This window comes from Palaemon carinicauda, chromosome 35 (assembly GCF_036898095.1).
Source record: "Palaemon carinicauda isolate YSFRI2023 chromosome 35, ASM3689809v2, whole genome shotgun sequence".
Lineage (NCBI taxonomy): Eukaryota > Metazoa > Arthropoda > Malacostraca > Decapoda > Palaemonidae > Palaemon > Palaemon carinicauda.
The window spans coordinates 19167423-19194276 of record NC_090759.1 but is presented as its reverse complement, the minus strand read 5'-3'; the positions used below and the strand labels follow the sequence as shown (position 1 = coordinate 19194276).

Below are 26854 nucleotides of genomic sequence, written 5' to 3'. Positions count from 1 at the left end.
AGATAAATGACTGCTTACTGGTCTTTATGAATGCACTATCGTGATTCCATCTTAAGTCACGATAGTCTTGTTCATTCCTTGATAAGTCTGACACTGGTATCCTTTTGATATTTATATTGCTTTCTGTGATAGGCCTTCATTAAATAGTATTTTTCTATAAACATTTGTGAATCAGTTGTAAGGACATCGTTTTACCCGTCGTGTTTCCTCCCCCTGGATACTTTTCTGATACTGTAATTGTAATTTTGCTATTTGTTCCACGCAGTGGATTTTTGTATCATGATGTTGCGCTCTTTGAGAGCTTTATTCTAATGTATAATATTGTATATTTCCTTAGGCTACCGCCTTAGTATTTGTTAATTTCTTTTGTATAAAATACACAATGATTTTGGCAAGTTTCGCTTCCGGGCTACTTTTCCGTTCGCACTCTGTAATATAGTGACTGTTGCAAGTTTAGTAAACCATCAATCTCTCTCCACTCGTCTTGCTGTCCTCACAACTGGTGACCCTGGAGATGTTTGTAACACATAGCAGTTTTGGCTTGCCATTGACGGACTAATTACGACTGTGTTACCTTTGTATATCTCCTTTTGCCATTAACGTTTAACGACGTCTTTTGGGTTTATACCACACCTCAGTTTTTTCTGACATAACCCTTGGCCCGATGCATCAACTGACCATGACGAAACCACCCAGCCCATCGTCCCCAGCAACCACTTAGCTGCGCCCAAAGTCAAGCTGCCACCGTTCTCACAGCACAACACTGTCTCCTGGTTCCTAAGGGTGGATGTACTCTTCAGGGTGGCCAAGCTAAACAACCCTTGCGCCAATGCTGACATCGTCCTGACCTCCATCCCTGAGGAGGTGTTTGACAAGATCTCCCCATGGCTCGACGCTCACTCCAGTCAGGTATCCTACTACAACCTGCAAACCAAACTAATTAATTTATACTCCCTTTCCATTTCGGAAAGGGCACAGAAGGTCCTTGATCTCAGCAATAGACCCATGGGTGACACCTCTCCTGTAGAAGCGTGGAATGAACTGGTTGGACTTCTCATGCTGCCCAAGACCGATGCCAATGGACGACATCTTAATCTTCTCCAGGACAAAAGAGGAACACTGGAGATATGTCCGCGCTGTGCTGAAACGCCTTCAGGAGAACGGTTTGATCGTGCGCTTCGACAAGTGCACATTTGGCGCCAAGAGGGCAGACTTCCTAGGTCATCAAATATCCGCAGCGGGCGTGAAGCCCACATCGACCAAGGTAGACGCTGTGAAAACCTTCGCAGCCCCAACGACCATCCGGCACCTTCAGGAGTTTTTGGGGATGGTAAACTACTACCGTCACTTCATCCCTAACATCGCCCATATCCTGACTCCCCTCACGATGTCCTGAAGGGAAAAACCAAGAAGGTCTTCTGGGGTCCCCTGCAGGAACATGCCTTCGACTGGACGAAGGCCGCCCTCGCTGAAGCCACCACCTTGGTGTACCACGACGACAGTGCCCCCCCCCCCCCCCCTGAAGTTGACTACCGATGCCAGCAACGTCGCCTACAGTGCTGTCCTTGAACAGATCGTCAATGGTTACCCACAGCCCTTGGCCTTCTTCAGCAAAAAACTCAAACCTGCGGAAACCAGGTACAGCATGTTCAACAGGGAGCTCCTCGATGTCTACCTCGCCGTCCGCCACTTCAAATACATGCTTGAAAGTATCCCTTTCACCATTGCGACGGACCACCAGCCCCTGAACCACGCTTTTATGAAGTCTTCAGATGCATGGTCCTCTCGCCAACATTGACACCTGGCAGCCATCGCAGAATTCGGCTGCAGTATCAGCTACGTACCGGGGAAGAAGAACCCTGTTGCCCTCTCCAAGATCGAGATCAAAGCAATCCACCTGGGGATCGACTACGCTAACCTTGCCGTAGAACAGCAGAGTTACCCAGAGGCCCAGGACTATCGTACGACAACATCGTTACAGATGAAGGACATTCCCCTCGGCCCAGCCAGGGAAACCATCCTCTGCGACACCAGCACGGGGCGCCCACTCCCATAGATTCCTGCTTCCTGCAGAAGGAAGATCTTCGACATCATCCACGGATTGTCACACCTCTCGGGTCGTACTACAGCCCGTCTACTATCCGAGAAATTCATTTGGCCAGGGATCAAGAAAGACGCCCGTGAGTGGGCAAGAACCTGCATTAACTGCCAGACGAGTAAGGTCAACTGCCTTACTGAGTCGGGAGTCGGCGATTTTCCCCAACCCAAGAGACAATTCGGACACATCCACGTGGACGTCGTGGGACCTCTGCTGCCTTCAGGTTCTGCAAGATACCGCTTGACGATCGTCGACCACTCCACTAGATGTGTTAGAAGCGACTCCGATGTTCAAAGCAAGCACCCATGCCTGTGCTGAAGCTCTCCTGTTGAGTTGGATCAGCTACTTTGGTGTCCCTGGCGATATCACGACGGACCGAGGTTCTGCCTTTTTGTCAGAGATCTGGCTCTCTCTGGCAAACCTGATGGGAATGACACTCCACAGCATATAACCCTGCAGCGAACCCCATGGTCGAGAGAACTCTTCACACTCTCAAGGCAGCCCTGATGGCGAGATGTAGGGACGAACATTGGAAAGCGCAACTCCCATGGGTCCTCCTTGGCCTTCGCACCGCTCCCCGGGCAGACGGCGAACCTTCCCCCGCGGAGAAGGTCTATGGAGCTACTAAGTTGAATCACCTGAGAGAGTTCACTGGGAAATTCAGGCCATGCCTGAAAACATACGAGGACAGGATCAGACACTTCATGCCCAAGAACCTAGATGACTGCGACTACATCTTTATCCGGGTCGATGCTCACCGCCAACCCCTGACTAGACCTTATCGCGGCCCTTACAAGGTCATCAGAAGAACAGCCAAATCTTTCCTCTTGAACGTCCACGGACAAGAAGATTGGGTGACGATCGACCGATTAAAACCAGTGTTCCTTGAAAGCAACGAGATCACCGCGGGCCCTGGTAGACCCAGGATTCCGCCTCAGAACAAATCATCCACCAAGCGGGAGAAAACCACGCAATGACAAGGGAAAACAATTCCTCCGAAGCAGAGCAACCTTCCCCTCCGTTCAAGCACTAGAGGGGAACTACGTCGCCCTCCACGATACAGGGATTAATCGCATCAACCATCTCCGATGCCCTCTGTCTGGGGGGGGGGGGAGAGTACTTGTAAGGACATCATTTTACCCATCGTGTTTCCTCCCCCTGGACACTTTTCTGATAATTGTACTGTAATTTTATTATTTGTTCAACGCAGTGGATTTTTGTATCATGATGTTGCGGTCTTTGGGAGCTTTATTTTAATGTATAATATTGTATATTTCCTTAGGCTACCACCTTAGTATTTGTTAATTTGTTTTGTATAAAAAAACAATGATTTTGGCAGTTGGAACAGTTTCCCTTCCGGGCTACTTTTCCGTCCGCACTCTGTAATATAGTGACCGTTGCAGGTTCAGTAAACGGTCAGTCTCTCTCCACTCATCTTACTGTCCTCATGCAGTAGCCTTCGTATATAATCATGTATTTAATATTTTCAAGGGTTTCTGTTAGCTTTGATGAAAACTTCAATTAGACCTGTAAAAAAAATAATCTTATATAAGTAATCCCTACGTAACTTATTCGTATGTTTTCATGTTGGCTACCACTGAAAAAATATATATGTTTTTGCATAGAGAATTGTATTTCTGATAATATACGTGACCTTGTAAAATTCTCTGTTTCAAAAGTTAGAGTACAACAGTATGCTTTGATTTGAATAAATGCAAATTAAATTAATTTCGCCATATTGTTTTGAATCTATACTGTATGCTGGTAAAAACTGATCAGTGTCTTGTGCTACACACTCATCACCATTTTCTTTGGTAAACAGGATGTGTTTTTAATAATTATATATATATATATATATATATATATATATATATATATATATATATATATATATATATATATATATTATATGGAGAATTTTTTAATTAAGTGTTGAGTGCGATCTTGTTGTTCCAGGAAAGTCTCCCTATGTCAATTGCTTAAAGATCAACAGGGGAGGATAAGAAGCACTAACACTCGGTGCACAAACACCCTGCTAATAACTTTACTGATGTAGTTCACTAACCATCACTCTTAAATGCTAAAAAGGGAAATTGTACTCTCTCCAGAGGCCGGAGAACTCCACACGTGAAATATAAGTAATTTAATGGCCTACTCTAGCTTTGTCAGGTCTAAAGTCACCTACACTTTCAGGCTCTGTTTCGACTCCGTCCCAGGGACCCCAGTGAGATGCTGGACAGGAATATTACGTTAAGTAATTATTGAGACAAAACAAAAGTGGGAGCAGTGATGTAAAGTAAAGTAAAAGTTAGAGATATGGATCTTTACTTTCGAAGCAGATAGATTCAATAATAAATCACTCGCTAACACACTTGATTCAAGTTATTTACTCCTTTCAAAATATTGGGTACTGTCCCCGAGATTAGATACTGTATTCATAATAAACAATCATTTAAATGGAGGCGTAGAAATACAATGAGGTTTAATTAGCCTAATCTTGATTTATTACATAAACCTACATTGAAATAAATGGACATCTTAACAAACACAAAATGTAACAAAAGGAAATGCAAATTAATGAAAAATATGGTTGATTAGACTTGTGGTCTTCTGCAATAGTTAATAATCAAAATTGAGTTGGACACGTGGCCCATGTGACCCAGAGACTGTGCTAGTCTTGAAAGCAAAAAAATGATATGGAAAAAAAAGTACACACAATCGCACCGCACGCAACCCGAAATATGTAATAGCCAGTTAACCTAAATTAAGTTAAAATTACACTAAGTTAAAAAATGGGGGAATAAGTGGCCACTTTTTGTACCCGCACTCCTTGGAAGGCAGTCCTTGTCCTCAAATGGATGTTGACCGGATCGTTGGACAGTTTGCACTTTGCACCCTTGACTGGCTCACCCCTAGAATCCTCACTTTTGCCAAATAGAGACTCCCAGGCTCGTGTCCTTCACTATCTTCAGCCACAGGTTCTGGTGTGAGTCTAGTTTTGGGAAGGTGGTGGGAGGGGGTGAGCCAGAGGTGCACAGATTTACTGACCAAGTTAGTCAGCCGGTCACTGCTCGAGTACGAATGGGCGAAGTTAAGGTCATGCAGGCTCACCTGGCTTCACCTTTCAAGACAGGTGAGAGTCATGATGCGCAGGATAACCCAGTGGAGGTGCCATCTCGGGACTTCAGGACAGGGCAATATTGTTGTAAGGAGTGCATAGGAGGCAGGATTTTGTACAAAATACTTAAGAGAAATCCTACCTATTCTGGCTTTCTAAAAATTAAGGAGTTAATGATCAATTAGCAATAGGCTGGTGTGATTGGCAAACTCTTAAAATTAACAAACCTTAATTGGTATTGGGAAATAAAAGCTGCTTTCAAGTCGGCAGTATTAAGATTATATTCAAAACCAGTCTAATAATTTATCTCAATCCAGGCAGTTTTAGGAAAGAACCACCTTACCCTGCTAAGAATAGCAGAAATATGGCAGCTTTCAAGAAAAACCTGAAGACTTATCTTTTTAGAAAGTGTTATAATAGTGACCTGAAAACTATTAAGCCTGAATACAAATGCTAGCGAAATAACTGATAAGATACAGAGCAAAATATTAACTGGAAAGAAATTATTTTCACACACCAAGGCCCGCCCGAACAGACTTTCAGTGTCTGATGGAGGGCGAGAAATAAACCCGTAAAAGTAAAAAGTAAGTAAGTATCTACGCTGTGACGTCACGAGCATGGCCTATGCTACTGTCAACAATTTTAGTTGATTTGAAATAGTTTTCCCAATGTTTCGGTAAAGACCCAGGTATGTGCCAAGTGTAGCCAAGAACACCAAACCATGGATTGTAGTGTAAATACGTTAAAGTGTCATAACTGTACAATGAGGAATTACAATGATACGAATCATAAGACATATGATGAAAACTGTAAAGTATACAAGGAGGAGCTTACCAGGATAAAAAATAGAACCGATCATGGAGTCTAGCTCATTGGTTAAGTGTGATCTGATAAATATTCAATCGGTGGGGAATAAAACCATAAAGATTAGAAATCTTATTAACGAAATGGAATTAGATTTATGCTTATTAACGGAGACTTGGTTGCAGGGAAATATTAGTGATAACTCAAAGATTCAGGAGATGGCGCCGTGTACTCACGATTTCTACCACGTACCAAGAAAGGATAAAACTGGAGGAGGAGTGGGTGTCTTCGTGTCGAAAACCTTATCTAGGGTTTCTATCATGAATGAAATAGTATTTGAAATGTTTGAATATATCTATTTAAAACTGACAAGAAACAGTAAGGTATTGAATATAATATTGTATAGACCACCAGGGAGTAATATGAAGAAATTCATTGAAGAATTTAGTATTCTTGTGGGTGTGGTGGACGATATTAAAAATACATTAATTGGTGGAGACTTTAATTGTTGGGTAGATGATGAAAACGATTATAAGGCTAAAGAACTCAAGGAAGTATTTGAGATGTTTAATTTAATAAACAGTGTTTTGGTATCAACGTCAGTAGGTGGTCATACACTCGACTTGGTCATATGTGGGTAAGATTCTGACCTAATAAGAAACCTTGAAGTGGAACCAGACTTTGAGATCTCAAAAACACAAACTCATCACTTTTGGTGGTAATATAAATTGCACCAGAGTATTGAAAAAATGGATCACATATAGGGAACGGGAAAATTTTGATGCTGAGAATTTTATTGAAGCTAATGTAGCGCAAATGTCTTGTGAGAACATACAATGTGAACATATGGTAGATAGAGAATGTGTTGGGTGTTATACCAAGAAATATAATGACAATTTTGGAAAAATGTATGATACCATGTGTCCCATAAAGAGCAAACAAATAGTTGTATGCGAAAATGTTAGATGGTATAATAGTGAGCTATTAAAGGCAAAAAGATATAGACGTAAGATGGAAGGTAGATGGAAAAGAGCCAAATCCTCACAAGCCAGAAATCTATATAATAAGGCCAGAAATGACTATAACATCCTGTTAGAAAAAAAAATCTACAACGGCGACTAAAAAAACTAATAACATGAGGGACTTTCACAAAAACCTAGATGATTTGATGGGATTAAAGAAAAAATATGTCTTGCCTAATAATGTTTGTGCAGAGAAATTTGCTATATTCTTCAATGAAAAAAATTGATAAGATTTATAGAGGTTTCCCCAAAATCACTTGGAAGGACAATCAGTTATGCCAGTGAAGGGGGGTAAGAAGTTAATAAAATTTAAAGAAATAAATATGTGCGACTTGTTAAAGGTTATGAGAGAGATGAAGAATACATATTGTGGAAACGACCCTTTCCCAAACAATTAATTAAGTGAAGCTCCAAACAAGTAAGTTGTATAAAATATTTACCTGAACATAATTAACCTAAGTATATCACAATCCTGTTTTCCTAGCTGTGAAAAAACTGTTGATCAAACCAATATACAAAGAAAAAGTTGATGTAAACGAGCTAAATTCATATAGGCCCATTTCAAATTTATCCTACATGTCGAAGCTTATTGAAAAAATCATAAGTGAGTAATTATGGGCGCATATTGATGAGTTAGAGGTATTCCCGGAAAATCAATCGGCCTACAGAGCTAATCACTCTACAGAAACTACCTTATGCTCAATAATGAATGATATGATAGGTCTTCTTGATGAGGGAAAGTGTGGAATTTTGATTATGTTAGATCTTAGTGCTGCTTTTGATACTGTTGTGCATGAGTACTTACTTGACGACTTAATGTCTATTGGAGTGACTGAGGAAGCACTGGAATTTTTGTGAAGTTACCTAATGAATAGGAAGACTATTGTAGAAGTTTCTGGAAACCAATCCAGTGAGAGAATTCTTATGAATGGTGTACCACAGGGTTGTGTTCTGGGCCCTATCTTGTTCAACATATATACTATCGAGCTATCACACATCCTGAAAAAAAAACAAAAAGTGGGCTTTAAACTATTTGCTGATGATACTCAGTTCTACCTTTCAATTTCAACAACACAAGATACAAAGAAAAAATTGATGAGATAATGACTGAAATAAAAACATGGATGCAGAGGAAAAAGCTTAAATTAAATGATGATAAAACAGAATGTATATTTTTTGGTACAAAGGTGGCTTTGAAGAATGACCAGTTAATTCAAAGAATAGAAATTGGTGACGCTGATGTTGGGATTGTGCCTGTTGTGAAAAATTTGGGTGTACTGATAGATTGTAATTTGTCAATGAGGGACCAAATAGTGAACACAGTGAAAGTGTGTAACTATCACCTGAGAAACATAGCATTATTAGAAAATATTTAACAGAGGGCAGTACAAAAATTTTAGTGATGAGTCACGTTATATCAAGGCTTGATTATTGCAATTCTCTGTACTATAAATTGCCCAATACACTACTAAGAAAGCTTCAAAATGTGCAAAACCGGGCGGCTAGACTGATAAAATGACAAATTCAGAGATAATTTTTATTTTTCCTAACCATACAAACCTTAGCTATTTACATTGGGTTTACCTTTTAGCGTAGCTGAAATGGCGAGCCATTAGAATTTAACGAGGGTGTATTACCCCCGCGCTAGTTAGCAGGGGGGTAGGGGAGTGGTAGCTAGCTACCCCTCCCCCACTCACACACCGGTGAACTACTTCACTTCACTTAGAGGTAGGACTTGTCTTGGGGGTCAGGGCTGGCGGGCAAATATGTGTAAATAGTTAAGGTTGTATGGTTAGGAAAAATACAAATTATCTCCGAATTTGTCATTTGTTCCGTAACCGAAATACAAACCACGCTATTTACATTGGGTGACTTACCCCTTAGGAAGGGTGGAAAGTCCCCAGCCATACTGGCTTTGGCTTTACCCGGGGACTCAGAATCCGAGTGAGTCGCACTCGAGAAAAGGAGTCCCTGCACCTCACAAGTTCCTTGCTCCGCAAGGAAACGTGTGGCCTACATAAGCTTGTGTGTGAAGGAAGAAGTGTGACCTGTCCTAGGCAGTTGACCTGGAGTTCCAGAAGGAACTCTGGGTTAGGACGTTCCCAATACCACCTCGTCAGGGTATGGGGGACGCGACAGTATTGACTCAATACTCGGAACACAAGGAAGCATGGTTTACCTGCAGAGGTTTGAGGTCAGCTATGCAGAGACCAGGATGCTGCTTCCCAGTAGAGGGGACGATGAAGAAAGAAGTAAGGGCCAGACATACTTCTTTCGTTCATGCAGACTAAAACCTGATAACAATGCCCTCAACCTTCTGCTACCTGTCCAAAAAGGAGCCTGAAGTTAGACCAGCTGTTGTGTAGCCACCACAGAGCGATAGAAACGTATCGATACTCCTGTGGGTCACGTCCTGCAGAAGCGGGCTATGAAGGTCATTAGACGCTTCCAGACTCCAGCTTGTAGCACCTGCGTCACAGAGTAGTACTACTCGAAGGCGAGGGACGTTGCGATGTATCCGACATCATGCTGTAGGGCGACGTGATGGGGGAGGGTCTGGATTCAGGTCGAGATGAATGTCCTTGAGTCCGAGCTGAAGAGGTATACTGGTGACTCTCCCCTGTGTCCTTCTTGTGCTCCCAACCCGGCTGCACGTGAGGACAAACTGCAGCTGTTCCCAAAGATAACCCCTCGATTCCTTTACTGGCAAGAAGGAGAAGGTTTGGGTCATCTGATACAGAATGGTGACTCGAAATCTTGAAGGAGTTGGACCGAAGGGCCGGGACCCCAAGATTCTGAGTCTAGCAAACAACTCAGGAGCGAACCTGAATGTTGCCTTCCCCTATTCCTTAGAAAGGGCGGAGTCGTACGAGACCAAGAAGATTGCTTACACACTGGCCGAGGCCAGAGTGAGCAGGAGCACCGTCCCCCAAGATGGAATACGATCAGAAGCCTGACGTAATGGTTCTTGAGAAGATCTCTTAAGGGACTAAAAAGTCCAAACCATGCTCCATGGAGGAGGTCTCACTGCGACTGGGGGCAGGGACGTTCGCAGCTTCGCATGAGCGAGGAAAGGTCCAGCGGGAAGGAAAAAGTCTATTCCTTTCAGCCTGAAGGCCAGGGAAAGGCTGAGCGACAGGCTTCACTGCCGAGAGCGGAAAGGAGTTTCCTCCCGCCGAAAAGCAATAAGTTCGTTATTGCTGGAGAAGAGGCCTCAAGGGAAGAGGTATCTCTCCCACGACACCAACCACAGAAGACTCTCCACTTCGCCTGGTAGACCCCTGCGGATGACTATCGCAGGTGACGCGACCTTCGCCCCGCGACTGTAGCGGGTTGTCTTTTCTTGAGGAGGAGGTGTAGTGTCTCCAGGCGTGAAGCCGAAGCGATGCCCTGGCTCGTGAAAGATGATGTAGTGTGGTTGTTTGAGTACCCTGTGCCGTGGGAGAAGCTCTCCCGGGAGTTCCGTCAGGGGAAGCAGAGGGTCCGGAAACCGTTCCGACGTATAGTCACAGTGGAGCTCTCAGGGCCATCGAAAGGTTGACAGACAACCTGGTCTTGTTGAGACCCATTCTCAACAGACAACAATGGTGGGAAGACGCAGGCGTCGATGTTGTCCCACCAAAGAGTCTTGGGGTCTGAGACTGGGGGGAAGAACAGCGGAAGCTTGAAGTTCCAAGCTGTCGCGATCAGGTCCCCCAGGCCAGGACTTGCTGGTTACTAAAGGCCAAAGACCCCCAGGTACCCTCTATCTGCGAGGCTCTGCTCAGATAGTTGGAGAGAACATTCCTCTGCCTGGAATGAGCGAGCCGATAGTGGTATTGAGAGGATCTCGGATCATCTCAGTATCTCTACTGCAAGATGCGAAGGTATGAAAATGCGTCCCTTGCTGGTTGGAATACGCCAGTACCATGAAGCGACTCGGCAGGAGCTGTAGGATCTGTAGAGGGGCCAGACTACGGCTCCTAAGCCTGCCTGAATGGTGGAGAGGTATCCTTCAGGTCCTGACCATAGGCCTGAACCGGAACATGACCCCCCCCCCCTTTTCTTTGACGAGTCTGAGAACTGCATAAAAGATGTGGGGAAAGGACGAGAATATCCACTCCCATCAAGAGGTTCCACAGGTCAACACCCATTGCAGGTCTAAACGTTCCGCTGGTCCCATAGGGGCCAGAAAGTCCGGTTAATCGTTGCTTTGATACCACCGGAACTTGGGCCGCCCCACAGGGAACTTATGCTGAGGCGACAATTCGGGACTTTAGACGGGTCAATGAGGAAAAGAGACCTAGGAAACGTTCCAAGGTAGGGCTGAAAGCTCTGCTTGACTGAGAACAGGTACTGCGACTCTCCTCAGCCTTGCCACAGTCAACTGAAGGGAAGGCTCGGAGAAGGAGGCAACAGCATCTGGCGTCCCCAGGCGGTCACCCATCCAAGTACTGACCAGACCCGACGTTGCTTAACTTCGTTGGACGGACGAGAAGCGGTGTTTCCAACGTGGTAAGGCCGTTGACTCAATATCATGGCTAGATACTCCAGATGTTGAGGCAGAAGTAGAGAAGGCTCCTAGCAAATTACCATGATCCCTCACTCATGGTAAAGACTCGGAAGCTTGTCCCGGCGTTGAAGAAGGTCGAACCCGAGCCTACCGGAGTTGACCAGACCTCCAAAAGGCGAAGGAGGCGGAAGCCTGCTCCTGAGCGGCCATGAGGAAAGCAGCGAGAGTTCTCTGGGGAAAAACCTGCGATGCCGCGGCGGGATCACCACACTGCATCTTAAGTCTAGGCTGGAATGGAATGGAAACTGGAAGTACCCGTCCTTCCGATCCAGGGCCTAAGGAGTCCTGCCGCCTCGTTACCAGTCTGATTGATTCTGCTGTTCCACGCTGGACGAAGTTTGTTCGACAAACTTGATCAGAGCTGAGAGCTGAATTCCCGTCTCAGATGCTTTCCTATGAGAAAGGATCGACTAAAGAAGCCGGGGAGTGAAGCCGTCGACGACCTTATGGAGGACCTTCTCCGAAGGCATGGATCATTCTACCCAAACGGGCAAAACTCTTGCCGACCCCATGGCATAGAGGTTCAGTGACACTAAATTCTTTGACAGAGACGGAGAGATGGTAAGCGCGAGGTGCGATATCCTTGGTTGATCACGGAGATCGTGCAGGAATCGGCATCGGGAAGCTGTTATCCGGATGAGTAACCTTAGGCATCCTCCCAGCGTGAGACCTGCAAGGGGGTGTTGCTAATCCTAGAGTTTGTGAACTCTGCCGCTCCCTCTAGGATTATGCCCCCCCGGGAGAGCCTCCCATGCTACCTGTCCCTGACAGGAGGGGACTGCTATTGGACACCTTGTCTTAGCTGCCGTAGCCGGTCCGATAACTTAAGCCGACGAGGCTGAAAGAAGAGGCGCTGGAGGCCTGCAGGGTCTGGAAGAAAGCGCCTTGGAGGAGTGAAAACGGAAGTCGACTTCCTCCGCACAACCGCTGTCCATGTCTCTGTCCTTGGGCACAAACTTGCTCTTCCCAAGGATGGAAGAGTGTCTGAGCTTGTCGACATCCATGGATGAGACCCCGAGAGGAAGCCCTCGGTCGCAAGTTCGAAACTTGGCGACGAAACGCCAAGGTGCTTGAGCCCGAGAGGAGGAAAGTACCCATGATCTTCCTGGAGCTTCCTTGTACAAAACCTCGGGTCGCAACCGAGGAGGGAAAGGACCTGGTAAGCCCCTTCCACGAGATGGAGAAGAGGAAGGGCTAAACCAGTCGCCCCTCACCCGACGGAGAAATCTCGAACGGAAAGTTCCCTGGCAAGACCCTTCCAGGGAATGACGCGGAAGGGCTAACCCAGGTTCTGGAAAAAAGAATGTTGCTCAGACCTCCCTGAAGATTCTTCCTGCTCCTGTATATGCCATGCTCTGCGTTTACGGGGTGAAGAACGTGTTCTGGAAATACGCTCCAGAAGTCTCGGCAGGCTGGCCAGGTTGCGAAACCCCGACGGGAATCGCGGTCGCAATCGCCCTGGCGCTCGCGCGATGGCAAATCATGGTTTGCGCGTGGCCGACGTGGAAGCGCCCATGCGCGGGCATGCAGGAGCGCAGACGAAAGTGCGTGAGGATACGCAGAAGGAGGGCGAGCGTGGTAGGAAGGGCGAGAGCTGATGGTCGGAATCCGAAAGTTCACAGGTGAGCGATGACCCGTAGGCGAACAATGGATACTGCAGGAATCGAGACGACGTTCGCGCGATGAAACACCGTCGGTTCGGGTGATGGAACAATGTCGGTTCGCGTGACGGAATACCGTCGGTTCACGCGACGGAACACCGTCAGTTCGCGCGATGGAACACCGTTGGTCCGCGCGATGGAATACTGTTTATTCGCGCGGGGGCGAACATTGGAGCGCATGTGCGCTAGCGCGCATGTGCGCTAGCGCGCATGTGCGCTAGCGCGCATGCGTGTAGGCGCGGGCACGTGGGCATGCGGGAACGTGGTAACGCAGGCATGTGGGCGCGCGGGTGAGCGCAGGCGGTCGGGAGACCGATGGCGTGTAGGCGGGCGATGGTGCATTGACAAGCGATGGCACGTCTTGGCGAGCGATGGCCCGTAGGCGAGTGAAAGCGCGTTGGCAAGCGATGGCGCGTCGGCAAGCGATGGCGCGTTGGCAAGCGATGGCGCGTTGGCGCGTTGGCGAGCGGTGGTGTGTTAACAAAACGCTAGCGCGCAGGCGAAGAATCGCGCGGGTGAGTAGGCGTTCGCTAACGCGTAAGAGACTAGGGATGGTTAGCGCGCATCGCACTAAACAGGAGGCGCGCAGGTGCATCAGGAAGGTGAGCACTGAAGCAAGCTGTCAATCAGGCGATCCTGGACGGTCAGGAAAAACCGTTGGCGCCCATTGGTGCGTGGCAGAAAAGGGCGCACAGATGTGCGCTGGCGATTGAAGAAAGCTGGCGCACAGAAGGACAGAGGTGAAGGTGAGCGCTGGCAAGCAGGAGATCCACGGCAAGACTCAGCTACCGGAGATCGTGGTCCGCAGCAGGCGAGTACTAGATCGCTACTGATGGTGTTCAGGGGACCTGACATGCTTGGTAGATCGATGGCGATCGTTGACGCGCAGGAGATCGCTGACGAGCAGGCGAACGTTGACGCGTCTGTGGTCGCTGGCGAGCAGAAGGCAACGCGTGGAATCCTGTGCGTAGAAGAAGAGATCTTATCCAAGACCTGAACCGAAGTTCTAGATTGCGCGGGCGAACGTGGGCGCGTATCAGGAACCAACAGGAACAGCAGCGACGATCATCAGGAGGGCGCTGACGAGCAGGAGAGCGCTGGCGAACAGGAGAGCGCTAGCGATCAGGAAAACGCTGATGAGCAGGAGAGCGCCTGTGCTCTAACACTGAGCAGGAGAGTGCCTGTGCGCTAACACTGAGCAGGAGAACGCCTGTGCGCTAACACTGAGCAGAAGAGCGCCTGTGCGCTAACACTGAGCAGGAGAGCGCCTGTGCGCTAACACTGAGCAGGAGAGCGCCTGTGCGCTAACACTGAGCAGTAGAGAACACTGCAGAAGGGAGCGCAGGGGAACCCTGACACGCAAGGGAAGAACCCCTGTGGGAGGCAACCCTTTGCCCCGAAGGGACCGTTGTCCGTCGGAAGACCGATGTCCATCGGAAGACCGTTTTCTGTCGGAAGGCCGTTGTCCGTCGGAAGACCGTTGTCCGTTGGAAGACGAGGTCAGACTGCTGTCTATCTGCACCAGGGGCGGAAGGTTAAGAAGAAGGAGCTGCAGGCTGCATATGGAGATTCAAAAAGGCGCCTCTTAGCACCCTTATAGGGAGATGGGAGGCCCTACGACGTAGCGGACGGTGAGCCTTACGGCGAAGGCGGCCAACAGCAACAACAGCAGAAAAGTCCTCCGAAGAGGAGTCTCTATGAGTGTACTCGCTCGCGAACGAAAGAGAAACACTTCGTAAAAGAGACAGGTCAGCCAGTGACCTAAAAAGAGCAATCCTCCGAAGAAGGGCTCCTGCAGCTGCCCAGCCCCTTGAGCGTAACTGCAGGTGCAACCGCTCAGCACCAAGAGCATAGTCGCACGAAAAAAGGCAAGAGGAGATCCCCCTAAAGGGGAAAAACTCAAGCCTGGACAGGAAAACTTCCCTCGGAAGGAAAGTTACCCACCCAAGGAGGCGAGCCTCCTGAGTGTTCTAAAATGAACTGGAGAGCTGTCAATCGTCATGGGAGTACTTCCAGGAGAAGGAGACACGCCCCTGACGAAGATCTATAGAGGAGGCAGCAACAGCCAAATCCCCAGGCCTCAACAAGACACCTCACTCCGTTGTCACATTACAGAAACGAACTAGATCGGTAACTTGGAAAAATAAAAACAAAAATCATTAGATAACATTCATTCCCAGGGAAGGCTCCGAAGAGGAATCCCGAGGGAAAGGAACACAAGAATTACACAACAGGCACATGCCCTCACAACCACTTACACTCACGGAAGGAGAGCTGTAACCAACACAGAATTATAACAATTATAATTATGTAACTATGTAATTATGTAATTTAAAAATGAATGAACACCCCGAAACGAAAACCCCGAAAGGAATCGTTCTACAAAGCTGAAAAATCAACAAATACAATTAAATTCATAAACTAATTGAGACAAAACGTATGTCGTAGCAACCCCACCCACACGGGAAGGAAGCTACTCAGACGTAGTAAAAGTAACGTAGTAAAAGGGTGAACGACCTCAAAGAGAGAGAGAGAGAAAGACCGAAGTCAGACTCGATCGCGACCCATAAAATTACACCATGGTGGCCTAACTGCCGAGGGCTCCATGGAGATATCGTACACTACACACACAAGCACAAACTCTGAAAAGGAAACTTACTGATTTCTATATGTTTACATATATATTGAGTAAAAGAAAAGTAAGTGATTAAGTAAAGACAAAACAAACAATGTCTGCCAAGCGAGGACAAAGACAGAGACGTCTGTCCATTGTCCGAGCCAAAAGTGAAGTGAAGCAGTTCACCGGTGTGTGACGGGGGGAGGGGTAGCTACCTACCACTCCCCTACCCCCCTGCTAACTAGCGCGGGGGTAATACACCCTCGTTAAATTCTAATGGCTCGCCATTTCAGCTACGCTAAAAGATAAACCCAATGTAAATACCGTGGTTTGTTTTGCAGTTACGGAACAAACGGATTTTGAGCGAAGCGAAAAATCTGTTTTTGGGTGAGATGGCCATGTCGTCCTGATGGAAGTTCCTTAAAGTAGCTTCCTAAGGGGAATGTGTACTACAGTCATATTTCCAGAGAATTTTACCTTTAGGTATCCAGATTTCTAACTCCTGGCGCGAATATCCTTAAAATTTCTGCAAAGGATATCGCATAATATCAGCGGACGCATTCTTGACACGCCTCCATAGCAATCTGCACCCCAAACAGCAATTTGGCTTCAAGGAGGATGTGGCAAAAGGGAGCCGTCCAAAGGCTCTCCCCGCACTCGTAATACTATTGGGAATACAACAGCGCCATTCCCATGACGGCGGACATTCCTTATAGCATTGAGCGTGGTGTTACAGATACTGTACCACGGGAGGGATACTGTGAAGATCTTTTCTTTTTAGAAGAGACGGGTGGGTCCATCAGGACGACATGGCCATCTCACCCAAAAATAGATTTTCCGCTTCGCTCAAAATCCGTTTTTTGGGCTCAAGCCATGTCGTCGTGATGGAAGCATACCAGAGCATTAGTGTATCTGTGGATTTTTAATCAGTGCCTTAACCGTATAGCAACCTTTCCTATGGTCATGGGACCACATGAGACAAGGGGCGTTACCGTTATTCGTCACCATCACTAATCATAACCAATGTTAGTGCTTCCTGCCTCCTACAGAGAAGAGTCATTCTAGACAGTAGAAAAGGGATCTTGAGGTTAACATACATAGTATGACCAAACCTAAGTACACACTGAATATACAAATAGTCTCATAGTTGTATATTTGCTAAATAACATCAGTGTCTCTTATATCTATTATTTGTTGCATACAATTATATGAAGGATACTTACTTTGGTAAGCTGAAGAACTCTGGCATGTATACATACAATTGTCTGGCGAAGGTGGACGCACTACATTCTAATAGACATTTATTACTAATAAATGACTAAAAGATGTTCAGTTAAACGAATGTAGTATGACAATGGGATTATACCTGTAACAAGTACAGAGACTATATTTCCTTCTTAAAGGAAGAAATGATGAGTGCCACTCTCAGACTGAAGAAAATTATAGAACAAATTCTCTTCATAATTCCTGTACTGGTTACTTCTATCTGCACTGTGTACTTCGTACACCGGCACTAGTGCTATCTGTATAATTCCACACTTGGGATTTTGAACAGAGCCAGTGTTATCATGGTAACACTTAATTAAAAGAAGTCACACCTAAGAAGGGTGACCTCTTCTTCCTTCAATTGACAGTCCCAGTCAATTAGCTGTTCATCGTAGAATTAGACGGCAGGTTAAATATTCTACCTGGCATCACCACATATTGCTTCAGAAAATGAATTTGTCTAGCATAGTGTATGTAGAACACTCTGGATGATTCTTATCCGTTACATGAGCGAGGACATGTGAGGTCCCAAACCAAAAACTGTTTACTACAGTAATTAGGGGGCAGGTTTTAATACACTACCTGCCGCCACTACGAAGGGGTTACAGTTCATGCACTTGTTTTGCAGTGTTTGTAAAACACTCTGGATGATTTCCATCCAGTGTATGAACGAAGGCGCTCAAAGTCCATATACTGAAAGAAGTTCAGTGATGAAGCAATCTTTCTCGGATCATGACCTGCGGGAGTACTGTCCGGATCCGCTCTACGAATAAAGTAGGTGAGCTTCGCCCTTAGTTGTTTTAGGGATAAATTTGATCCAGAAGTTTCTCCTTTAAAGAGCTGTCCTCCCCTGAAGCCTGAAGTTCTACGAAGATAGACCTTTAGACACTCTACAGGACATAGAGAGACATCTTCCTTCAGAGGGCAGATTCTCCAGGGACCCCACCTCTTAGTGGGTAGCTCGTTTTTAGTGAGAAAGGATGGATCAGGAAATAGATTATTATTATTATTATTATTACTATCCAAGCTACAACCCTAGTTGGAAAAGCAAGATGCTATAAGCCCAGGGGCTCCAACAGGGAAAAATAGCCCAGTGAGGAAAGGAAATAAGGAAATAAATAAATGAAGAGAACAAATTAACAATAAATCATTCTAAAATAAGAAACAACGTCAAAACAGACATGTCATATAATAAACTATCAACAACATCAAAAACAAATATGTCATAAATAAACTATAAAAAGACTATGTCCGCCTGGTCAACAAAAAAGCATTTGCTCCAACTTTGAACTTTTGAAGTTCTACTGATTCAACCACCCGATTAGGAAGATCATTCCACAACTTGGTCACAGCTGGAATAAAACTTCTAGAGTACTGCGTAGTATTGAGCCTCGTGATGGAGAAGGCCTGGCTATTAGAATTAACTGCCTGCCTAGTATTACGAACAGGATAGAATTGTCCAGGGAGATCTGAATGTAAAGGATGGTCAGAGTTGTGAAAAATCTTATGCAACATACATAATGAACTAATTGAACGACGGTGCCAGAGATTAATATCTAGATCAGGAATAAGAAATTTAATAGACCGTAAGTTTCTGTCCAACAAATTAAGATGAGAATCAGCAGCTGAAGACCAGACAGGAGAACAATACTCAAAACAAGGTAGAATGAAAGAATTAAAACACTTCTTCAGAATAGATTGATCACCGAAAATCTTGAAAGACTTTCTCAATAAGCCTATTTTTTGTGAAATTGAAGAAGACACAGACCTTATATGTTTCTCAAAAGTAAATTTACTGTCGAGAATCACACCTAAAATTTTGAAAGAGTCATACATATTTAAAGAAACATTATCAATACTGAGATCCGGATGTTGAGGAACCACCGTCCTTGACCTACTTACAATCATACTTTGAGTTTTGTTAGGATTCAACTTCATACCTCATAATTTGCACCATGCACTAATTCTAGCTAAATCTCTATTAAGGGATTCACCAACCCTAGATCTACAGTCAGGGGATGGAATTGATGCAAAGAGAGTAGCATCATCTGCATATGCAACAAGCTTGTTTTCTAGGCCAAACCACATGTCATGTGTATATAGTATGAAAAGTAATGGGCCAAGAACACTACCCTGTGGAACACCGGATATCACATTCCTATAATCACTATGGTGCCCATCAACAACAACTCTTTGAGATCTATTACTTAAAAAATCAATAATAATGCTAAGAAACGACCCACCCACTCCCAACTGTTTCAGTTTGAAAACAAGGGCCTCATGATTAACACGGTCAAAGGCAGCACTAAAATCAAGGCCAATCATACGAACTTCCCGACCACAATCAAGGGATTTCTGTACAGCATTGGAGATTGTAAGAAGGGCATCACATGCTCCAAGGCCTTTACGAAAACCAAATTGCAAACTAGGGAGTAGATGATTACCTTCAGCAAACCTATTAAGACGTTTTGCCAGAAGACGTTCAAAAACTTTAGATAATATGGGAGTTATGGAAATTGGGCGGTAATCAGTGGGACTTGAGCTACCACAAACACATTTACATAGAGGAGTAACATTACCAATTCTCCAACTAGTGCTGAAAGCTCCTCTTCTTGCTAACTTGCGCAAAATAACTGATAACTTTGGAGCTAAGAAATCTGCTGTCTTTATAAAAAACAAAGGAAAAATACCATTTGGGTCTACACCTCCATAAGCATGAAGGTCCATCAACAGAGCTTTAATCTCACGAGATCGAAAAGCTAAACTAGTTAGTTTAGCCTCAGGAAAACAGGAATGAGGAAGTTCAAGTTTTTCATTACTCTGTTTACTGTCATAAACATCAGCCAAAAGGGTTGCCTTTTCCTTTGGACAGTGAGTGACTGAGCCATCTGGTTTAAGTAAAGGAGGAACTGTTGCATCTACACCAAAGAGTGCAGATTTAAGGGTAGACCACCATTTATGTTCCTGAGTTGTACCAGAAAGTGTTTCTTTTATGGTTAAATTGTACTCCTTTTCAATTGAGGCCTAAACTCTCTGAGCAAAAGCTCGAAGCTGAGTATAGTTGTTCCAGGTCAAATCTGATCTGTTACCCTTCCAAAGTTGATAGGCCTCCTGCTTCTCCAAAAAAGCACGTCTACAATCATCATTGAACCACGGTTTGTCCTTCACTCGGTACCTTAGCACACGAGAAGGGATACGCCTATCAATTATGTTGACTAGATTCTCATTCAAAGGGACAACAGGATCTACACTATTATATAATTGTGACCAATTCAAGAACAAAAGATCATGTAAAATCCCATTCCAGTCTGCTTGGGATTTCATATAAATTTTACAAGAATATGATATATCAGGGACAGGCTGCTCAGTTTTCACTAATAATGAAATCAAGGCATGATCAGATGTCCCGACTGGAGAACCAACCTTACCAGTTATAACGCCACGGGAGTCAGTGTATACAAGGTCCAAGCAATTACCAGACCTGTGAGTAGCTTCATTTATGATTTGCTCACAGCCTGATTCAGAGGCAAAGTCTAAAGCTCTTAAGCCATGGCGATCGGTAGGAGAGATAGAACTTAACCACTCCCTATGGTGAGCATTAAAATCACCAACAAAGACAAAAGAAGCCTTTCTATCATCTTCTTGTATCTTAGCCATAATGGTAAGAAGACAATCGAAGATAGAATCATCCATGTCTGGATTCCGGTAGATCGAACATAAATAAAAGTTGTTATGCCTGTCACAAACTTTTATTACCTGAATCTCATGACATCCACATTGATAGCAGGACTTATGAGAAGCAGGGTACTCGGTCCTAATATACACCGCCATTCCCCTGGCCCTAGGGATGGCATCACGTTTCAACATTATTGGCTTCTTAAAACCAGTTATAAGGAGCTCAGATGAGTGCCTCATATTAGAAACCAAAGTTTCTGAGCACAAAAGAATATCATACTGTCTGGACGCAACTGTAAGGTCTTGGATATTTGCATGAAGACCACGAATATTGCAATACAGAAGACGACATTGACGAAATCTAGGACGTACTGGTCCCGGATTTCGCTCAATGTCTCCAGACAGCATAAGAATTAATAGAAATAAAAAAGAGACATCATACTTAAAAACTAGATTAACAAGAATTATAACAAAAACAATACGTACAGAATTATAAACAAAGTGATTGATGATACCCATAGACTATAGTAAAAAGTCGGAAAAACTGGTCAACATGGAGGAGCCGATACACCATGCAAGGCTAAATACCCTCCAGGATAGCCACTTCAACTGAAGGGAGGACAGTAAGGATGGTTTTGAGAAGAAAAAGAATCAGAAAAAGGGAAAGACAACCTCTTGATAAACCACCAGGCATCCATGGCCCTTCTATTAAGCCTGCCCAACACACCATTTCAAAAAAACAAGAGGAAGAAAAAAAAAATAAGATAGAATAGTGTGCCTGAGTGTACCCTCAAGCAAGAGAACTCTAACCCAAGACAGTGGAAGACCATGGTACAGAGGCTATGGCACTACCCAAGACTAGAGAACAGTGGTTTAATATTGGAGTGTCCTTCTCCTAGAAGAGCTGCTTACCACAGCTAAAGAGTCTCTTCTACCCTTACCAAGAGGAAAGTACACTGAACAAATTGCAGTAGAGTAATTAACCCCTTGGGTGAAGAAGTGTTAAGTATCTCATTGTTGTCAGGTGTATGAGGAAAGACGAGAATATGTAAAGAATAGGCCAAACTATTCTGTGTAAGTGTAGGCAAAGAAAAAATAAGCCGTGACCAGAGAGAGGGATCCAATGCATTACTGTCTGGCCAGTCAAAGGATCCAATACCTCTCTAGTGGTAGTATCTCAACGGGCGGCTGGTGCCCTGGCCAACCTACTACCTCCCACTTCCGTGAACTGAATGTGACCCTCATCTCTGGATAGGGCCACTATTTCACTAACTCTAGCCCCGGAGGCGATAGCGAACAGAAAAATAACCTTTGGGTTAGATCCTTAAGAGAACAATCTTCATTGTTCACAGATGAGGCATAATGTAAGACCTTGTCCAAAGACCAAGAGATGGGCTTTGGTGGTACCTAGCACATGCCTTTGGAATCTTATTAAAGAATTAATTCGCCAGATCCACTTGAAAGGCATATAGGAGAGGCCTAGTCAAGGCTGACTTGCACGTATTTATTGTATTGGCCGCCAGACCTTGGCTATGAAGGTGGACAAAGAAGGACAGACAGAATTTTTTTTGAAATTTCTTTCGGTTCTTTTGCTTTGACAAACGCAACCACTTTTTCCAGGAAGACTCATATTGTCTTCTAGTTGACTTGGCCTTGTATTCTTCTAAGAATTCTATATTGCCTTTTGAGATACCAAACCTTTTTCTAACCGCTAGAGCGAGAAAATCATGAAATGAAGGGTTTGGGTTCTCTGTGATAAAACAAAGGCAGTTAATTTCTGAATCTTCGGAAATATACCTAGGGTCAAAGCTAGGACCAGCCTCATCTAGTCTATCAGCCCCACTAGAGGATCCTCGTATGGGGCTATATAGCGAGGTAGTTTCTTGAAGACGCTCGTGATGAAGAGGTTGAATTACAGTTCCGGGACTTGTTCCCATCTGGGAGGGAATATGTCTGCGCCCATGGACCATTCCAACTCTATCGGTTTGTATCAAAATAGAGTATCCACCGTCACATCGTGGATCAGTTGTAAATGAACTGCTGGTAGGTCCGTCCCTTTAAGAGAGGGATGGGTAACTTCACCAAGACTGAATGAGACGTTCGAATGTGACGTCTTATTATCGCTTCAGTGTCCCAGATCAGTTGTAGGGAGCCTGATCTGTGTGGAGGGGGCTTCCCCACCCATGAAAGGACCAGCAAAGTCTTGGGACTTTCGTGCTCTAATTTCTGTTAGAGAAGCGATTAAAGAGGGACCGATCTCAGTCTGTTTTTATCTCTTCAAGCGTTTGATGCGTGTTTTCTCCAAGCTCTTAACGCATCTATCCAGTGTGCCCTTAGCACCAGGTCTGTTACTATAGCGAACTGGGGAAAGTTTAGCGCTTTTTCCTGTTGGCGTTTTGGTATTCTGACTTAATACCTGAGTCTCTTGACAGACCTCACGAGCTCCTTTTATATTTCCAAAGGAGAGGAGAGTTGATGTGACTGAGGGCTTCAATGGTTTTTTAAACATCGAAACCCCTGAGCTGGAGAAAGTCGAGACTTCTAGAAGCCTATCTTGCATCCGTTATGTCCCAGGAACCGGGTCATCTCTTTGAATGCACATTGGCCGGACACTTCGGGTGCTGCCCACTGCAGCCTCTTGATCAGGTATATTAATACCTGAACTATTTCTAGGCTTGACTTTGACGTGACTAAGTTCGTCAATCCTTTGAAGATACTTAGGACTGTGAGTCCGGCACATATCTTTCCTAGGATGAATGTTACTCTCTGTAACATGAATTCTAGATAGGAGGAAGGGGGTGTGGTTGACTGGAAGGTTCCGAAGGACACCTTTCAGGTCTGACAAGACTACGAACACCCCTAATTGGAACAAGGTCCATATGTTCAGAAGGATTAACATTCAGAACTTGCTGTTTTTTATGAACTTGTTGAGTGGCGTCAAGTTCAGAATGACTCATTGATATCTTGAGTCCTTCTCGTGAACACAAAACAGCCTTCTCTGGAACTCGATGAGCTATAATTTTCTTACCACCTGTATGCTCTATAGCTCTCAGGTATACTTCTCCAGGAGGGTTTTGAACTGTAGGAGAAGGTAAGGAAATGATGGTAGGGACATTTCTGTTTCCCATCAATGCTCATCTTGAATAGGCTTTAGACCAAAGGATCAAAGGTCCTGCGATCCTGAGGGAAAGTTCCTCCTAGCTGAAGCGTCTTTATGCTTTGAATAGTCAGTAGGCTTAGACTTTGACCATCTGCCTGTAGCACCGTGGTCACTGGAATAGTGGGATGTTATTGAGCAGCCCGGATATTTCCAGCATTTTCGATCTTCTTTTTATGTTGGGGACCCACAACCACAGAAGATTTTCTCTTTGAAGGAATGCCCCATTTTTGGAGAAGACTTATGTTCGCCATGGTGGCGTTCTTAATTACTTCCTTAATGACCTCGTGTGGGAAGAGGTCTTTACCCCAGATGTTGGAAGATATTAGCTTCCTTGTTTCGTGTTTCACTGTTGCGTCAGTGAACACAAACTCTCTACATGCTCTCCTGGCCTTCATAAAGGCGTAAAGGTCCTTCACGAAGATAGCCATATGCTTTTAGGCTATGACCATGAGCATGCCGGGGGTACTTTCGTAGGTTGAACACAATTCTATGTAATTTTGTAGAGAAAGGGATGTCGTAAGTCTCTCCTTTGACTCATGTTCATTATACGAGCAACTCAGACAATTTAGGGAGACATACCTTGAATTGTCGACTTGCGATGTCCTTGTCTAATTTTCCTACTGAAAATGTCAAATGGACTTCCTTCCAATCCTTTTCCTGTCCAAGAAATGCTGGTGACAAAGGCTTGCACTTATCTAGTGTGGGACATGGCTTACCCGCCTCTACCGCTTTGGCAACAGAAGTAAATGCCTTCCCCATGAAGGGGAATGAGAGTGAAGTAGGAGCAAGAAAGGAAGGGTGTCTGTTATTCAGTGAGAATACCTTCGACTCTGAATAACCCGCCTTTCTCAGACTACCTGAAAGGATAGTCTGTGCCTTATCATGGTCGAGAATCAAGACCTCCTTTGGTTCCGCTCCTTTTCTTGACTTTGGTTCGTACTTAAGTCGAACCCAACAATTAGGGAAAGCATCAAAGCTTGGCCAATATTGAATTTTGTCCAAAGGAACAGCATCTATTTTCTCTGAGATGTAGAGATTGCCATTTGAAATTGGCATCTGCTCAGCAAACCTCCAGGGATTGGTTATGGAGCATGTTGGTAGGTCTTGATTCAAGGGTCGTTTGACTGACCCCTGGGAAGCCACAAGAGAAGCTTTACGAGGCTCTATCTTGCGTTTTACTTCCTGCTTTTTGTTTTGTTTACGAAAGCTCTCTATTTGATTCTTCAGCTGGATACATAATTGTACCCACATTATCCAATAGAGGGGTAGAAGACGAAGATGTCAACATCGATGGCTCTATAGCCGACATAGGCAGAGGAAATTATGACACAACATTTTCCTCTTCTACCAAGGAGCACTTCTTGCCCTTAATCCCAAAGGTTTTCTGGCCGTCAGGGGATGTAGTTGGCTCCTTAGGCACTACTGTTTCCTCACTTGCTTCCGGAAATAGTAGCTTACGCATCCTATCATTAGGTAGGAAAGGTTCCGGAGAGATCTTTTGAAAGCCTCTCACCCAGTTGCGTAATTTATATTGAGCTGTATCCCTATCTCCGTAGACTTGGGATTTTCAAAACCTTAGGACATTAATGTCCGACATATATTGCAAACCTGTGGGTTCCAATAATGTAGGGATCCGGAAATAATATTGCAGGGGGCATGAAACCAGCAAGTATTATGACCGTAAAAATACTTACTCTTGGCCTTGCAGAGGACTGCAGCACAAGGTATCTGGTGTTCCTCCTGTAAAGAGAGGAAAACCAAATGAGTATGCAATGGATTATCTCCTTGACAATCAACATGCAAATGTCCTTTACAATAGAGTAGCTTAGGATAGTAAGCTATAAAGGGATAGTAGGAGATACATATTTGTGTACCCCTGTGAGAAAATGCTGTTGCCTCCCCTCAGTATTAACTACATGGAGATTTCTCTATAGAGTATCTCCAAGTAAAAGGACTCTTACCCCTAGGGGTAGAGAAGTATCAAATCACTGTCCCAAAATAATGTTAATGCTGTGGGGTCAGGATGACTGATTCTCGATCAGAATATTGAAGAAAAATTATTCATTCAATATATGAACGGTACCAGCAGAATGCTCGTACAAGGGTACCCAAGGTATGTCAGAAAATACTACTGTATCATGGTACTGTATTTTTCTAATTGCAGTAAGTCTATATTGCAATTTACTGGCTACTGTACATCATGTATTGTAGTCTAGTCATTATGCTTCCTTCATAGTAGCATATGACAGTATGGTCCATCTAGCATGAAGCCAGCTGGACTAGGAAAATAAAGACATATATTTGTATATCCCACTCAACCTATTGGCTGTAGTCTTCCTACTATATTAAAATATAGAGTTTCCTGATCAGGGAGACTCAAGGAAAAAGGCTGCATCCTTTAAGGGTTAGGAGTGTACTACTCTTGCCTTGAAGTGTTTAATATTGTAGGGTAATCCTAATACTGATTTCTAATCAGGATATTTAAGAAATCATATTCGTTCAATGTAGGATTGGGCTCAGCAAATGCCTGTGTTGGATATCCAAAATATATTGGAAATAACTACTAGTATAAACTATATAGTAGTTTTCTATCTGCAGTATATTCTATAATGCAGATATACTAGCTACCTGTATAAAATATACAGTAGTTCAGCCGGCATGTAGCCGGCATAGCTAGGTCTTACCGGCATACCCGGCATGCTAGCTAGCGAGAAAGAGATAGCATGGAAAAAAGGCTACTCCTTACTGTGAATGTATACAGTAATTAAGGATGTAAAAGTCTAATTTGACTGCCTTTTCCCAGGGAGAAGGTTCTAATAGAAGGGGAGAATGTACCATTTAGGCTTCCATGCAGCTACAGTACTATTGCCAACAAGGTACC

The 26854-nt window shown here is 44.6% G+C and overlaps 1 long non-coding RNA gene and 1 pseudogene across 1 annotated transcript in view; one reads left to right on the top strand and one right to left on the bottom strand.

The window, feature by feature from the left end:
* LOC137627650 (uncharacterized) overlaps positions 1–3425 on the top strand; it is a 5693-nt gene extending 2268 nt beyond the window's left edge. The window contains exons 1-2 of the long non-coding RNA XR_011041197.1: positions 1–1413; positions 1459–3425. The exon at positions 1–1413 is cut by the window's left edge and continues 2268 nt beyond it. This is a non-coding gene — a long non-coding RNA (uncharacterized lncRNA). The remainder of the gene's footprint in view (positions 1414–1458) is intronic.
* Positions 3426–11431: 8006 nt separating this feature from the next.
* On the bottom strand, positions 11432–11550 carry LOC137627968 (5S ribosomal RNA; annotated as a pseudogene).
* Between the last annotated feature and the right edge of the window lie 15304 nt (positions 11551–26854).